The sequence below is a fragment of the Panthera uncia genome (assembly GCF_023721935.1).
Source record: "Panthera uncia isolate 11264 chromosome C1 unlocalized genomic scaffold, Puncia_PCG_1.0 HiC_scaffold_4, whole genome shotgun sequence".
Lineage (NCBI taxonomy): Eukaryota > Metazoa > Chordata > Mammalia > Carnivora > Felidae > Panthera > Panthera uncia.
Window position 1 is genome coordinate 66357119 of NW_026057585.1, and position 17134 is coordinate 66374252.

General features: G+C 38.5%; 1 protein-coding gene across 7 annotated transcripts in view; it reads left to right on the top strand.

The window, feature by feature from the left end:
• Nucleotides 1-17134, top strand: part of BEND5 (BEN domain containing 5) — a 1448520-nt gene that overhangs the window by 837443 nt on the left and 593943 nt on the right. The window lies entirely within an intron of this gene.

Genomic DNA, 17134 nt, shown 5'->3' on the forward strand with positions numbered 1-17134 from the left:
AAAATATATTGCTTATTCTTCTTAAAATATTAATATAGCCCTGAATTATTTATTGAACCAAGAAACACTGAACTCTTTTAACATAGAAGAGAATGGAAGGTTATTTCATGTCAACACCCTGGAAGACAATAATAAATCTGAAATGTAAATAATACCTCTGAGAAAACAGGCTGGTTGAAGGCCAAAGCATGTGGTTTTTGGACTTTTTCTTTTGTGATATACAAGTTGGAAAGCCAAAGGAAAAAATTCTATTCTGGGTTTCTGATTCTTTTAGGGTTGGCAGCATCTGATGGGCTGTTTAAGGTTGTTCTAGAATACTTTGATCTTTTCTAATAATATTATTTAATTTCATGCCATTAGAAAAACCTACTCATATAGCAATGACTGTCATTTATTAAGCTTTTATTATGCCCTGGGCACTATGTTAGAGACAGAGAGAGAGAGAGGGAGAGGGAGGGAGAGAGATGATAGATAGATAGATAGATAGATAGATAGATAGAAAGAATTATCACCTTATTTATATTCCTAACTCTATGAAGTGGGTCGTGTTACTGTCCATATTTTACAGGAGAAGAAATTGAGACCTAGAGAAATTAAGTATTTTGAATCCCTAACCTTTGACTCCAGAGATCTTTTTGTGATGGAACAACTTACTGCTTTTACCCATAGACAGCTTTAATCTCTCCTGCCTTTGTCATTCATGAGCAGATTGCCTGTTCTTCTATTGTACTCTGCCTGGCTTTGTAGATATTTGTTTATGTTGGGTTCCTCCACTATTATAGTGAAAAGAGGATGGTCTTTGAAATTAAATAGACATGAGCTTGTTTTCCACATCTTCCTCTCACTATCAATGTTATCTTGGATTACTTAATGCTCACAATAAATCTCTGAGTTAGGAACTATTATTGTTTCATTTTATCTCTCAGGAATCTGGGGCTTAGAGAGGTTAAATATCTTGACCAAGATTTTACTGCAACAATGTAGAGGAGATACATTGGAATCCAGGTCTGTTGGAAGACTCCAAATCCCATGCTTTTAATAATTTGCCTTATCTACGTGATTGTGAATATTTAGAGTTGTGGTCTGGTGATTGCAGGAATCATTTAGAAGCAACTTCATTTTGTAGAAGGGGAAACCAAGGCCCAAAAAGAGGAAATGAGTTATTAATAGACATGGGACAAAAACCCTGCTCTTGGTCCAGTGTTTTTTCCATTGCTGCTTCTTACTTCCTTGTTGGTGTCATGGTACCATTGCAGAAGCCTGAGGTTTTGATTGCTAGTAGATATTTAGGGTGAGGTTAATGACCCACAGGGAGACTATGCTCAGGACATATGCATATATATATAGAGAGAGAGAGAGAGAGGGAGAGGGAGAGAGAGAGAGAGAGAGAGAGAGAGAATATCTCCTGAGACTTTGAACATTTACTAGCTCTCTATATAACCTCAGTTTCAGCCAAATATATTAAGCAAGGAGAACTAAAATTTATGAGATATACTATATATATAATTTGATATATTACATGTATCATCCAATTATTATAACAACCCCATTATTTAGGTATTATTATTAACATTTTACAGATGAGGAGATTGAGAAAAGGGAGGTTAGGTAGCCCTGGGTTCTACTCTTTTCTAAAACTGCCTAGGGGTTGACAGTATTTAGAAAAGCTCTGCTTCCTCTCTTGATAGAAATGCTACTCACCATGTTATATGGTGCTAGAGAAGAAACTATTGTGGAGTGATCCACATGGAGAAATTCTCTGTCTTCCTTTTGGTCTCATTGAAATGACTTTTATTTGCTGTGACCTTGGGTTTCTTTTCATCATTAAGAGGGATATATTGTGTGTTTAAATACTGCATTATTAATAATATTTGCCCGAGTGCAGTGTCGTGATCAATTTTTCATGTGCATCATTCTTTATGCAGCACTAGTTGAATTTCAAGTAGAGCCTTGCCTTCACCTCTCCTCCTTCAGTGACTGTCTCCAAAAAGGAGGATGGCAGGCCTGAGACTCCTTATCCACAGGAGAAATAAGAAATGCTTTCCTAGGTCAGCCCAAGATTCTTTGGTGATGAGAGCACCATGAGGCAGCTGTGAGAAAGCAGTGAGTGTCTTCCAAAAGCTGAATTTTATACTAGAGCATCCAGGGATCAAAGCCCTGAACTTTTCACAATATTCATTGTCTCTGGTCTCATCCAAGTCTCTTCCATCCCTTCTTCCCTACTTCCTCCCTTTCATTTGTTCTACTTCAAGTGTTCATTGGGCATCTATAATATAACAGGCCCTGTGCCAGAGGCTGAGGATGTGCACAGAAAAGAGGAAAATTTTCTACTTCTTATGGACCTCCCCATTCTGAGTGGGAGGCAATCACACAGCAGTGTGATTGGCACTATGACCTAGGGAAGTACAGGATGTCTTTATTTTTATTTTTAATTATTTTGGTTTGAAAGTAGGGACCATGTTTTTTCTGCCCTATCTTATATTTACTTTGTAATCTCCTGTGAGTGAAATTTTACACTCATTTCCCAAGATAGCTTTTTGAAATGTAGCGAGATTAGCACATTGCTCATCTCCTAGAACTCCAGGGAATATTTGAAATAGGGGACAGGTGTGCTTACCCCCCAAGTCTCACTAATAAATCTAGTTAATGAAAATAGCATTAATTTGGTGATTTGTACATTAGACTTTCTACCCCTCCTCCCATGCTGCCAAATTCCTTATCTAAAGATCCAGCCTTAGACATATGTGGGAAGCATCCCTAGGTAGGGGTTCCATCCTTACCTTAGCAGCATTTCTGATGCTCTTGATGCAATCCGTGGGATTTTTTTCTTCCCACCCTCTGGTTATTCTGTCCCAGGGGTTGGAAACTGATAAACTTAATGGGCTAGAATGAAGCTTTTTGAGTAGAGAGATTGTCTGTGATTCAACATTGAAATCCTAGGGTCCATTCAGCATTTTGGCTAACACAGAGTGGACACTTAGAGAATGTTTGAGGAAAGAAAAGAAGGGAAGGAGAAGGAAAGGAAGGATGAGGAGAGAAGGGAAGAGGAGTAGAGAAAAGGAATGTTCCCATTTCATCACCTATTCAACCAGGGGAAAGGGGGTTTATGTTGTCCAGTGGTGCCAGTTTAGTGTTAAGAGGGAGAATCTGGGGGCATCTGGTTGGCTTAGTCAGTTGAGTGTTGACTATTGATTTCAGCTCAGGCCATAATCCCAGGGTCATGTGATCAAGCCCTGCATTGACTCTGCAATGAGCATGGAGATTGCTTGGGATTCTCCCTCTCTCTCTCTCTCTCTCTCTCTCTCTTTCTCTCTCTCTCTTTCTCTCTCTCTCTCTCCCTCCTCTCCTCCCCCACTTCCTCTTTCTCTATAAAATAAAATAAAATAGGGAGAATCTGAAGTAACCCAAACAGACATGGTGTTGTCCACAACATACTTTTTGATCTTTAATCCTTTTTATTAAGTGGGAATAATAGTACCTAATTATTAAACTTATTATAAAAGTTTTAACAGTCTCTTATGCTTTGGCTCTCTCCCACTCTAACCTCTTTTTTTTTTTTTTTCCTTCCCCTCCCCCATGGGTTTCTGTTATGTTTCTCAGGATCCACATAAGAGTGAAACCATATGGTATCTGTCTTTCTCTGTATGGCTTATTTCACTTAGCATCACACTCTCCAGTTCCATCCATGTTGCTACAAAAGGCCATATTTCACTGTTAAAAACTGAGAACAAACTGAGGGTTGATGGGGGGTGGGAGGGAGGGCAGGGTGGGTGATGGGTATTGAGGAGGGCACCTTTTGGGATGAGCACTGGGTGTTGTATGGAAACCAATTTGACAGTAAATTTCATATATTAAAAAATAAAAAATAAAAAATAAAAAAATAAAAATAAATAAATAAATAAAAAAAATAAAAATAAAATAAAATAAAATGACAAGTAAAAAAAAAAAAACTTATTATAAAAGTTAAACAAAATGTATGTAAAATACTTGGCATACTATCTGCCACATAGTAAGTGCTCAATAAATGTTACAATTTATTAGGTTTTTTTTTTTCTTGTTGTCTCTTTCCCTCCTGTATTTCTCCTAATTTTTGCCTTCACCATGAACCAGAAATTCCTCCCTTTGGAAGCCTTATCTCTTCAACCCAGCATTTCCCAAAGTGAGAAATAGGTGTTAATAGGTGTTATATAAAGAAAAGAGTCATATTTAAGTAAGTTTGAGAAGTATTGTATTAAAAACAAATTAGCCACATTCTTTACAAGACTTTTTACAAGATTGGAATGTGCTAATACACATTGTAAATCTTTAGAGGGGACCATTGCATATAGCTTTTTTTTTTTTTTTTTTTTTAGTTTTTTTGTTTTTTTGTTTTTTTGGTTTTTTTTTTAGTTTTTTGACTACAGACGTCCATACTTTCTTCACAGAGTATCTTATACAATTATGTTCTCAGGAACTTTCTTACCCAATACTGCCCTAAAGAATTACCAGACTGTTTTTTTCTATGTCCCTTTCAGAGGATGGCAGTCAGTTCCACAGATTATCTGTTTACCTACTGAAGCACTGGGTAAACAATTTTTTTAAAATAACAATCAGTGGGAAACTAAAACAAATAATGACAAAACTTCCTTGAGCCTCCTAGGCTTTGATCTTATGTATATATTTTTTTTAAAAAGGAGTTTAAAATATTTTTTTTTCTTTTCATCCATCTGTTCATCTAACAAATATTTCTGAGAATCTATTTGCCACACACAGTGCTAGGCATTGATGGAGTGCAAGATTGGGAAAGAAAGAAGCAGTCAAACTTTCAGTTACATGTAAAGTGATAAGAATCTATAGGGTAATATGGAAGGTCTTTAGAAAAGTACTTAATACAGCCTGGAGGGGTCAGAGAAGGATGCTTGGAGACAGTGATACTTCTGATATGATTTGAAAGATCAGCCAAATGAGGGTGAGTAGTTGGGGGAAATTTAGTTTGCAGGAAAAAGGGAACATTACACATGGAGAAGAAAGAAGTACATGTTGCAAGAAGTCCAGTGAGCTGAAAGATAAAAGTGAAAATAGCACATGCTCACATGTTTATTGCAGCAGATTTGGAAAGTAGTGAAAAGTACACATTAATCAGGAAAATCTCCTCTGATATCTCCTCTTCAAGGCAACTATTAAAATTTTATCCTATTTCCCTTTGGTCTTTTTTTCTGTGCATTTTTCTTTTGCATAGTAGAGCTTAGAAAATATATATCATTTTTAATTACTGATTATGATATATCTGTATGTAAAACCTGTAGTGACCCTTCCATTTTAGATGAAGGGTCTATAATGCTCCAAGTAGTCCTCAGATGTTTTCTTTGATCATATCTCTGGTCCAAGAGTCCATAGTTAAGTCACTAGCTAGACGTATTTTATAACAACCTGTCCAAGACAGTTCCAAAGCTGTGCAAGGCCCTAGGTAAATATTTTCTTTTGGGACCCCTATATATACAAACAATTTGATTAAAAATTATATTACAAAATTCATGGACCCATGTGAAATCCGTGAATTTAGATGATTTAGAACAATGAATAGAGAAGAAATGTGTTTAGTTATTGTTCAATCCGTGCATGTGAAGTGTCCAGCCACTACCTTGTCATATTCTTTACTGCCAAATGCATGGTTCCTGCCTAATTTCGTATTTTCTATCTGGAGAAAAAGGTAGCACTGCTGATATTACTCATGATGTTTAGCTTTTTGAAACATGTTTGTATTAAAACAATATAGATCTTCTTGCCTTGAAAATTTCCTAATATGCTGCTTATATCATTATTCCTGGCACTTCATCATTTATGGTGTTGTTAAAAAAATTACTTATGACATTTGTTAAGGAGCAGTAAGACTGACTTTATTCAGGGAGGCTACTACAATGGTGTTTTGTAACAGATGGAAGAGATCAGGTTCAACTCCAAATATGGTAAGAAAAAGCAAGAATTTATAACCAAGGTGTGAGGAAGGGGGTAGTTATGGGATGAAAAATTATAAATTACTGAGAGGAGACTTCAGGGTAAAGGGAGGATTCTGGCTAAACCAACCAAACAGGATTCTTCCTGAAGGCAGGCTAGGGTGATCAGACATCATCTGGGGGATGATGGAGGTTGAAAAACCCGATCAGCTATCAAGAGTGATCATATACCTAGGATGGGGGATTCTGGCTAAAATTGGGTAATGCAGAGACAAATGTGGAAGCCCAAAAGTCAGGGCCTAATTGAGAAGATAGTTCAGAGAAGCCTGAGTAGAATTTGGATAAGGAAAGAATCTTTGTCAGTATCTCCCACAAATACTGGTTTCTAATGACTCTCTCAAGAGTTTTTATAATGCTTTGTTGATGCTGAACACAAATGTAGGGCTCACTCCAAATATGAAAAACAAATGTAAATGGTAATATTCTGGTCATCTTAAATGTGCCACCCAGGATTGTATAGAATAAGCATAAATCAACATATCTCCTCTTTTCTTGAACTCTTTAGCTTTAGGCCATAACCATTGCATCCTGAAACTGTGTTCCCTTTTGATGTTATGTGTGTTTAACTGTCTTCCACACACCACCATCAGCAGGGAGAATTGGCAAGGGACCCATATGCTGAGAGAGACGAACAGTCCCATTTGCATTATGGAAGATTGTTCTCATATGGCACACCTTAAGATAGATCTAGGAGAGGCACAATGTTCACATATTGATTGATGACAATCAGAAGGATTTGTCAGAGTTACAGAGCAACGACTTTAAAATACTCCAGAAAAAATTGGCATGAGATAGGTGTAGTCACTTCTAGAGAACATCCTGGCAGTGCTATTCAGGAGTAGACACAGGGTAAAGGATGCTTACTACTACCTATGCTGCCTTAAGTTTCTGTAATATCAGAGACAACACCATGGTTTGAACACAGATAAGCAAGAGCCAGTGCCTGGGCCCACACACATGATTCAAGCGCAGAAATCAGTGCTGGACCACCAGTTAGCCCAGAGCCCTGGACTTGTCCTATGTCCATGAGTGAGAGTCACCCCAAATTATCATGGTAGCACCATTCTGATGGCCCAATCTTGCATGATCCTGTCAAAGAAATACCACACCAGCAAGAAAAAGTGATCTGCTCTTCTAGCCATTTTCCTGCAACAGGGACCCAGCCATTGGTCATATAATAACATCATAGCCATGAGTCCTGGAGCTCCTCAGGCCATATGGTTGTCTCTATGTGAGGAAAACAGGAGGCAGAGGTTTAGAGAGGACCCTGAAGATGATAAAGGGGGACTGGGATACCCTTCTCCGGTGTCACTTCTATCTCTAGTTGATCTCAGGCACTGAAAAGGAACTTAGGCAATTTGAAGATAAGCACTTCTGGTGACAAGGGTCCATAATAACCAAGTCTGGACTCAGGATATTCTGCTTGTACTACACAGCCAGTCCAGGCACTGGAGGGGGACTTAGACAGTTTTCAAAAAAAAAAAAAACAAAAACAAAAAAAAACAGTCCAAAGTGTAGGACCAGAGACAGGGGCCTACTTAGCAGGGTCAGAAGGCATTACTGAGCCTGGCCCAGAATTTTAAGTTCTTGTTCAGTGACAAGTTCCAATATAATGACTCCTACCTCCCCCTCAGAAATATATTCACAATAGGCAGGTTGTGTGTTGAGTGGGAGCTGAGTGCATTAACTTCAGAGAAACATATGCAATTTCCACTGTTCTGAAAGAACAGCCATAGTCCTTTAACAGAAAATAGCCAAATCCTGGAAACCACTGTGTAAACACCTCCTGACATGCTCCTCATTTCACAGGGGACAGATAATAATAGTAATAATGGCAGTAGTAACAATAGTAATGTGTAATGTGTTTAAGGTTTATTGAATGCCTGCTATAGTCTAGGAACCATGTTTCCTAGGTGCTTTATGCATATGCTACCTTTAATTTTACTATGACTCTACAAGGTAGATATTACCTCCATTTGAAGATATGAGGAACCAAGGCTCAGAGAAGTGAGGTGGTTTACCCAAGGTCATTCACCTGATGAATGACACAAAACCAGGCCCACATAATTTTGTAACTCTGGTTCTTTGCATTGCATCATACTGTCTTTTCTAACTTGAGCTGTGAGTGACTTCTGAGAGTACAGAAATATAGCCTTGCTTGACACAGAGTCAGAGTGGTGCACAGGGGGGCCTGCAGGACCTAAGATCCTTCCCTCTCAGCCTAAAACCTGGCCAGGGTGCTTTGTCACTCTTCTTTTCTTTGTCTGAACCGTTACCCTTCTTTCAGGTCTGTAGGCTCTTTAGTCTTTACAAGTATGCTACTAGGGTTTTTTTTCCCTAATTGCATTTGCACATCAGCATTTCATTCTCAGTGGGCTAAAATTAGGTTTCCTCCCTTTCTTTAGATAAACAAGCATGTGAAGCCTCCTAACAGGTGACCTTTAAGCTACTGGCTGGCCTTGAAAGTACAGTTTTCACGGGAAACCTGCTAGGAGCAGCTTTTCCTCTCTACTGAGGAACTGTGGAAATTCAGAGACCTGGATGCTAGCCACTGTATGACCTTGGTCAGGTTACTGCCTCTCTCTGGTTCTAGGTTTTATAATGTATGAAATGGGGGTGAGGATGGTGAATTGGGGATGGATGAGGTCTAGTGGCAACTTGCTAGCCTGTTCTCTCTCTCTAACTGACATTTAGCAGAAACATCAAATTGAGCATACACATCTTAGAATCCCCTCCTGTGTAATCACAGGGCAGTGATCAGTTATGATTCCCTCCATCCCCAGTCCACTTTTTCCTTGCTCTGAAGTTCTAGGCTCCTTGGCTGCACTAATTTAAGTTGCTTGTAAGGATGATGGACAAGGTAGAAGAATGACAAAGGCTCCCTTCTAGAGCTCAATCATAGAACCACTTAGGGAGCCTAGTGTGGCCACCCAGGCCCCATTATGCTCCCTGGAGGAGCTCTAGGGCACTTCTCAGTGCTCTATCCATGGGCTTAGGGTGAATGTTGCTCACATACCAGGTATATCTGATGAAGTGAGACATGTACCACCACCATCTCACCTTATAGCTACCAATTCCTTACCCTCCTGGCCAGCAATCTGAGGTGGGGTTCTCCTATCAGCCATGTGCTTCTCAACCAACATTCATTCATCTACTCAGTCACTCATTAATCAGACACTCATCCATTTACTTAAATTGAAAGAGCTACCGGAATGACAACAGACAAGTAGTTTTGTGATCCCTTGCCATACTAGTCACTGTAGACAGATGATCTCCCTGACTGTGATTAGGAACATAGGCTCTGCAGTCAAAATGCCTGCATTCAAATCCTGAATTTTCTACTTATGGGTGACCTGAGACCAAATCCTCAACTTTTCTGTACTTTACTTTTTTCATCTATAAAATAGGGACACAAAAAGCATAACAGATGTTTAGAGAATAAACTGAATTAATACACAAAAAATGCTAAGAACAAAGCATGATACATAGTAAATACTCAATAGAAATAAGTTATTATTACTAAAGCGCACCATAATATTATGAATACTATTATTATACCCATTTGTGGGTATAGAGACTGAGGCCAAGACAAGTTGGAAAATTTCCAAGTTCAAAGAGCTGATAAATGGTAGAGTTATGATTCAAAACCAGGTAGTGTTATTTATGATCTATAATTTGTATAGGAGAGGCATGGGGTGGAGTGGCAGGGGTGGTGGGGAGAGGATGACCTCAAACAAATAAAAATAAGCAAACAAAAAAAATCCAGATGATGTCTCAGATATGTAAAGGTTATTCTTTCCTGCTCTTACCTTCTAACTTTTCAGAAAGTTTCATGACTTTCTGAAACAACCATTTGCAGCCTATGACTTTCTAAAAGAATCCATCCAACCAATCCCCAGATTCTTTGTGTCTTTGATGCCATTGTTTCCCTTACCTGGAATACTATTTCTTCCTACTCATAGATGAGGTTGAACTAACCCCACTCTCATATTTGCCATTGTTTCAGCCACCCTTCTCCCACATCTTCTGTTCAGCCATCAGATTCTCTCTCTGGGAAGTCCCAGAGAGAAGTGTCTGGCTCTGTCTGGCTCTGTAACCGTCACCAGCCCAACTGCCTTTGCTCTCAATGTGATCTCAGCCTAGAATCGTCTCTGCCTCTCTGTCACTCTGCCTGTAAAAGCTCTGACTCTTCCTTCAGGGCCTAGCCTAAGGAAGCCTTAGGGGTCTAGCCCTTCTGTGAAGTCTTCCAAGGCTCTGTAGATGGAGTTAGTCAGTCTATGCTTTGTGAGCCTCTTCCTCCTGAACTTTCTCATAGCATATGTCATTGAATTGTCATTATATACTTCTAGGTTTGTCTCAGCTTAGTCCTAGAGGTTAAGGACTGTGTCTCACTCATATCAGGGTCTCTATCGCCCATTATAGGTATGAGGAATCAGCAGATGCATGTAGATGAGGTAAACGGAATGGAATTGCAGTGAAGTGATCTGGGCTTTTGAGCATGAGTATGAGGTATAAATGGTAAGGGCTTAATTCTCATTAAACTCAGTGCTGGATTCAGGTTGCTTTTAAAGGCAAGCCTTTAGATCTAAAATGACTGACTCCCCTCCTTCTCTTTCTCCCTCCTTTGTACCCTGTCTTCCTCCATTCTTTCCTGCCTCCCATCTTTCCTTCCATCCTTCTGTAAATGATTGTGTCTATTTTTTTGTCTTTGGTGTTGGAATACAGAAGAGTAAGCCTTACTCCTAACCCCATATAAATTCCTCATGAGACTTCCTTAATAATGGGCTCACTGGGCATCCAAAGCCCCCCTGCCTTCAGAGAACCCTCTAACATAGCCCCTCAGACTATCACTCTCTGTCTTTTGCAGAGTTCTAAAATAGCTCCACTGTCCACTGAGAGTCATCATTACACAGCAACACATTGGCCAAAACCTTTTTCCCAGTCTTTTTTTGCATGGATTCCAGTATAGGGCAGGTTGACAATGTTTAGAACATTTTCATACCATTGCCTTATGTCATTATCAGCCTTCCTGGTGGACAGGCTAAAAAAAAGATATAATCTATACCTTACAGATAGCATAACCAAGTCTCAGAGAATTTTATAAGACCCAGTCTCTGTTTAAATCTGCATATGGGTCTGCCAAAATGCATTTCACCATGGATGACCTAGGTTTTTCACAGGCAGAACCATTTTCAATGGGATTAAGCTACTTTACACTAGAAAACCAGCTCCATCTGGGTTGGCAAAGGGCATATGGAGATAAAATTGTGAGAGAGTTGCTGCTGAGAAAATGACACATTCAGGGTTGTGTCCCAAAGTTCAATAATTCCAGTAATTGCTGACTTATGTATTTTTGTTTCTGTTTTTCCACTTTGCTCCCCATTCCTTAATGTATATAGATGGTTAGAACTGACTCCTCCCTGAGAAGATCTGAGTCACTGTTTTCCTTTTGTGTGTAAGGCTTCTAGGTCAGGCCTAAAGATACCTGTGAAACTTAATTCATCCGTAATGTTATCAAATATTCCTTAAGCATCTCCATGTCAAGTCCTGTATGGGGACTGAGAATATTAAAAAGCTTGACATGTCTAGTGACCTCATGAAGCTCACAGTGATGACAGAGATAAACATAATTAACCCAAATACAATTGATACAGAAAAGACACGACTGCACCAAGTTCAAGACACTATTGCATTGTACAGTGTGCAGATGCAAGAGCCACTTTTAGACAGTGTACCAAGAAAGCCCTCCTCACTATAGTAAGATTTAGTAGTTGAGTCTTGAAAGATTAAAGAAGAGATGTTACTTGGGTATTCAGGAGCAAGAAAGGCATTCCAGCTAAAGGCATGTGCTCAGAAGGAACAGTTTTAGGTATTCCAGGAACAGTAAGACAAAAATTCAATATGGCTGCTTTTATAACTAAGGAATGGTAATGGTGAGAGATAAGACTAGGTAAGCACTGGGAGGTAGGGGTGGGCTAGCGATATAGGGACTGTTTTGGTGGCTTGTCCTTAAGGCAACATAAAGTCTTAGGAGGGAAGGGACCTACCCAGTTAATGCATATCCTTGTCTGTTAGAAATGCAGTGGAATGATCCCTAATAAAGGAACTAGAAAACCTGGGTTCTACTTTTTTTTTCTATTTCCTGTAGATTGGGTCAATTTCAAGTCTTATAATATCTTCAAGCCTGTTTCATCACCCATAAAATGGGCATAATATCTGACCTACCCATCCTATAAAATTATTTTTAGAAGAAGATGAAGAAATGGTTATGAAAATAATTTTTGAGTTATAAAAAGGTTTTGTTATTATAATTATATTATCTTTTTTATTATACTAGGCATAATTATATTCTCAACAGACATTTTAATATCTCTCAAACAACAGAACTAGCATGTGGAGTAAAAAGTTCAATGATAACTTTCTCAGGATGTTATTTAGTATGATATTTTATGGTATAGAGATAGGAGAAAAGAAAGGAAATGCATTATGTTTACTGAGCATTTATGTGCCAAGTGCTATGTTAGATTCTTTACTTACACTTAAATCATCCTCTCAGTACCCCCATGAGGACAAGTATTATTATTCCATTTTATAGATGAGGAAACTAGGCTCAAAAAGATGCAATAACTTGCCATGTCACTAACTAGTGAGTGGCAGGGCCAGGATTATAACCCAAGTACACACTAGTCCAACTCCTGCATTCTTCTCTATATATTGAGTTTTGGAGAGAGTGGACAGTGAGGCAAGGGAAACAGGAAGTGTTTGCAGATGGGAATAAATATGGCATGTGTTTGAGAGTGAGGAGCTCTTCCCAGCTAGGAAAGAGGATACGGGTTTGGGATCGTTGAAAAATTTTGGCCAGAAATTCTTGAATGCCATGCACAATTTTGTTTTGCTTCTTGACTTGTAAGCATGAGTGACTGTTAGTGAACAGGGGATATCTAAATAAGGCTGTTTTGAAAGGAAGATTGGGCCAAATGAAGAAAACATCAGACTTTGGATCAGGTCACAATCTCTCAGTCTGTGAGTTTGAGCCCCACACAGGGCTCTGTGCTGACAGCTCAGAGTCTGGAGCCTGTTTCAGATTCTGTGTCTCCCTATCTCTCTGATCCTCCCTCACTTGTGTTCTCTCTCTCTCTCTCTCTCTCTCTCTCTCTCTCTCTCTCTCTCTTTCTCTGTCTGTCTCAAAAATAAGTAAACATTACAATTTTTTTTAAAAATGCAGTTAAATAATACATTTTATTCTCTTTTTATCTTTTAAGACACCAAATTCCCTGAGCATATAGCCAGCAGAAAATTTAGTCTCTCTAGGGTTGGATAGACCTCAAAGCATTAGAATCTGCACAATTCTTATAGTTAATCATGTTAGATTCCTAAAGGAACTTCCTCCTGAATCCCTACCCTCATTTCCTTCCAGTCCCTTTCCTATAGCTACTAAGTCTCACTCCTGAAATGTTCTTCACTTCTTTTCTGTCACCCAGTATTATGACCAACCATTAAAGTGCACTTCTTTCTTGAAGTTCCTACTTTGAATTAATGCAGATTTTAGCTATTCCTTCTTCGTCTACTTCTAGTGGCTTCTTATTACAATTAAAGTAACATTCAAACTCCTTATCATAGGAGTATAATGCATAATGTAATCTCTGCCTGTCTCTCTACTTCATCTTCTCTCCCTTTCCATTTCTCATTAAGCTCCAGCCATGCCAGCCTCTTCAGCTTCTCAGATACTCCAAGCTTTTTTCCTCTATCACGATCCTGGCAGGAATTTGAAGAGAATTTAATAAGGAGACAATTTACAAGGGTGTTGGCAGGATGTAGGGAAAACACAAAGTGTAATGCAGTAACTGGGGCTAGTAATATAGGGGGGGCATGTTACCACTCAAGCCTGAAGAGGCAAAGGGAAAAAATGGGAATCAGACCACAAAATAAGAGGATTCTGTTGAGAGGGTCACCTGACAGGAGTTGAGAAATATAGATCGAGGGACACAACTAGTTTAAGGTGACTCCACAAGGAAGGATCCAGGGAAATAAACATTTAGACAGTTCTTTCCTCTATCTTTCCCATATCTTTCTGGGGGTCCCCATTGTCTAAACCCAACCTGGAAGCTTGAGTGAAAGGTAGCCCTTTTTATTTGGTAGGTTGAACCAATTGCCAAAATCTAGAATTCCACAAGGTTCAACTCAAACATACAAGTCAGCCTTCTGAGGAAAAGAGCAGAACTGAAAAGGGTGAGAGGAGGTCTGGAGAAGCAAACTCAAGATGCCCAGCATAACCTCTTTACATAGAGCACTGTTACCCTGTTCTCCAAGTGACTTTATTGATATTTTTCCTCAGTTCAAATGCCATCTCTTTTACATAGATCTTCCTTGACTACCCAATCAAAAGTAGCATAACCCCAAACACTAGCATCACTATTAAATCAATTTCATTTTATTCACACTATTTATCACCATCTAAACTTATCTATATATTTTTCTTATTCAAATTAATTTTCTGTCTCATCTACTAGAATGTCATCTTTTATTGCATTATCCTAGTCATACTTGTACTATAGTTGTTTACATATCTTTCTTTGATGAGCTTCTTGAGAATAGCAACGTTATTTTATTCTTTTTAACCCCCAGCATCTGCTAGGAGACCTAGTACATAGTAGATTACTAAAATTTTGTTTAAGTGAATTAACAGTTCACTTTAAAACAAGGCAGAAATTTGACACTGGGTGCAAGCTCTGGGACATTCTATTTTGAGTTCAAGAAACTCTCATATTATTACCAAAATGTTACATACCTGTGTCTTGTCATCTCAAGTCATGCAAGGATAAGCACCATATCTTCTTCTCTTGGTTCTACCAGAGCATTCTTAGATTCTCATTGGGCAATTGTTGATTCTTGCTTTAGACATATATCTAATTAGCTTTGTTGGTTGGCTTCACAGCCCACAGTAAAATATAAGAAGAAAACCAGAAAAGACAAAGACTGCCATAGCAAGTAGATTAACAGCCACATGAGCGACAGCTGGTGGTCTGGCAGCAAAACAGGAAACAGAAGCAACTTATATTCAAGCTCCACAAGAGCTTGTGGACCTTGACTCATTACTTATCTCCCAAGTATCTAGAAAAGTCTGGTATGTGGTAATGATAATAATAATAATAATAATAATAATGGTTAGAAATAATAGCATAGGGCTATTAAATGGCAGATAAATTATTTATACCCAGACTTTGGTTTCAGAGTTCATGCTGAATAAATATTTGTTAAATTAATGATTAAATGAAAGAATGAATGAATTAAATGTGTTACTTTTCAGTCTGCAATTCATTTAATTTCATCATAGGATGGTGTTTATACTTAAGAATAAATGCAATTTACATTGTACTTTCCAATGTTATAACTGAAAGCAAAATTAATAATGTCTTCCCTTTTTTAATACCAGTAAATGTTAGTGTGCATTCCTGTTGTGTTTAAATATAAACTCCATTAAAGCTGTGTTTTTCCCTTGATTTTTATATCCCAGTAGCTAAAGCAGTCTTTTAACTCTCAGAAATGACACCCACCTTTAAAAGCCCCAGGAAAGAGTACAAATATTTAGTCCTAGTTTTACATGATGGCAATTTTCCCTTAGGCACAATCCCATTGCATTTATAGCACTTGCCAGAGTTATGCCAGTCACATGGCTCCAAAAACTGCCAAAGAAAGAAGACTAAACTTTAAGCCTAAAAATAAAAGAAAAGGAGGAAAAAAGATCTGGATGCATGTCATATCATCCTAACAGCACGTGCAGATTCTATTTTGATTACACTGCATGCAGGTTGATGGGCATATCCAAGAAGTCCCTGTCTCCTGTAACTTAGGAATCACCAGCAGTTGGGTTTTGTTAAATATTTTGCCAGCTGGCTTGGTTCCTCCCCAATCATGTCCCTGGAGCCTTGACAGCATTTGTAGATGACAGAATATCTCCTTTTGGAAATCTCTACAAGTTGGATAGCCATGTTCTGTGCTGGCCTGTCCTGGTGCAATGAGTACACTTGTGGGTACCCTATTTTAAGATGATGATGCAGCTTTCCTGGGACAGGTCAGCTTGAGAGGAGAAGGGCATGGAAATGAAGATGGAGGAGTCACAAGTGTTGAGCCTGGAGAAGAACCTGGCTTGTGAATTTGCTAGCTCTGTGATAACGGGCAGTTCTACATATCTGGCCACTCCAGGTCTGGGTTTCCTCATCTATAATTTATACTCACAGTTTTGTTGTGGGAATCAAAAAGAAAGTATATGAGAAAGGGTCATATCAATTATAAAGTTCTACCTGATATTTGTTTATTATCTGAATAGCTTGTGAGACCAAACATTTAGTCAAAAATGTAGTATATGATAAGAAGTGTTAGTCTTAGAATCAGAAGGCCTGAGTGCAAATTTTAGTTCTGCCACTTGATAGCTGGGTGACCTTATGCTATTCACTTAGCCTTCTGACCTTCAGCTTTTCTAATCTATAAAATTAGAATTCATAAGTTTCTTCAAGAAATGGATATTGATCTTCTGTTTTGTTCATGGGCTTGGTCATGTGTGGGGATATGCAATGTAGATGCTTATATATTATGGAGACAATAAATAAAAAGAGACAGGGTCATAACTTGTAACCAAATATCTCTGCTCTGTAAGAAATGGATCTAAACCAGCCTGATGCATCATTGCCTATTTATAAATAGTATTTGAAACAACAATTTAAAAAAATGTTAAACTAGTCCCTTGCCAAGACCCTTTTTACCACGGTCTCATTTGGCCGTTATAAGAGTCCCATGAGATGGGAAGAGTAGTACTGTTGTTACCCTCACATTCATCTACCCATCTATTCACTTGATACATTTATTTTGTGCCAATTATTGTACATAAAGTACTCTAATTGCTGTCCAAATGTAAATATGTGCAATTTCCTCACATGCCTTTCATTCATGAAAAATTGGAAAAGTTTCTTATTGGATATCCCCTGAGCAGCTGCATGGAGAGGAAATGTTCCTTTGACTTAAAGGTGAGCAGCCTGGGGTTTAAATTCCTGCTCTACCAGGACAGGGTGAGGAGCTCTGGCTAAGTTTTAGAGCCTGGCACATAGTAGACTCTTAATAAATAGTGGGAGAATGGATGAATGAAT